Source organism: Gavialis gangeticus, unplaced genomic scaffold (genome assembly GCF_001723915.1).
Source record: "Gavialis gangeticus isolate Ggan-Ray unplaced genomic scaffold, GavGan_comp1, whole genome shotgun sequence".
Lineage (NCBI taxonomy): Eukaryota > Metazoa > Chordata > Crocodylia > Gavialidae > Gavialis > Gavialis gangeticus.
Window position 1 is genome coordinate 24,645,270 of NW_017729011.1, and position 249 is coordinate 24,645,518.

Consider the following 249-nt stretch of genomic DNA (forward strand, 5'->3'; position numbering starts at 1 on the left):
GGGGGGGGGGGGGAGGGTGTTGCTCTGGATAAAAACCCTCTCTGTACAGTCTGCGCTCGGCTGCGCGGAAAACGCCCGTCCGGGGCACTGCCTGGCTTCTGGGTGAGGCTCGGCCGGGAGGAAGGGGCAGCTCTGCTTTGATCTGGGGGGTCACCTTTGGGGCCCGCCGCGTGCCTGGGACCTGCGGCTCCGGCGGCGCTGGGAGGAAGCGCGAGCTGGGCCGGGGCCCCGCGCCGGCGCGGCCGTGCG

General features: G+C 73.5%; 1 protein-coding gene across 4 annotated transcripts in view; it reads left to right on the plus strand.

The window, feature by feature from the left end:
- LHX2 (LIM homeobox 2) overlaps positions 1–249 on the plus strand; it is a 40,204-nt gene that overhangs the window by 6,925 nt on the left and 33,030 nt on the right. The gene's annotated exons all lie outside the window — the stretch shown is intronic.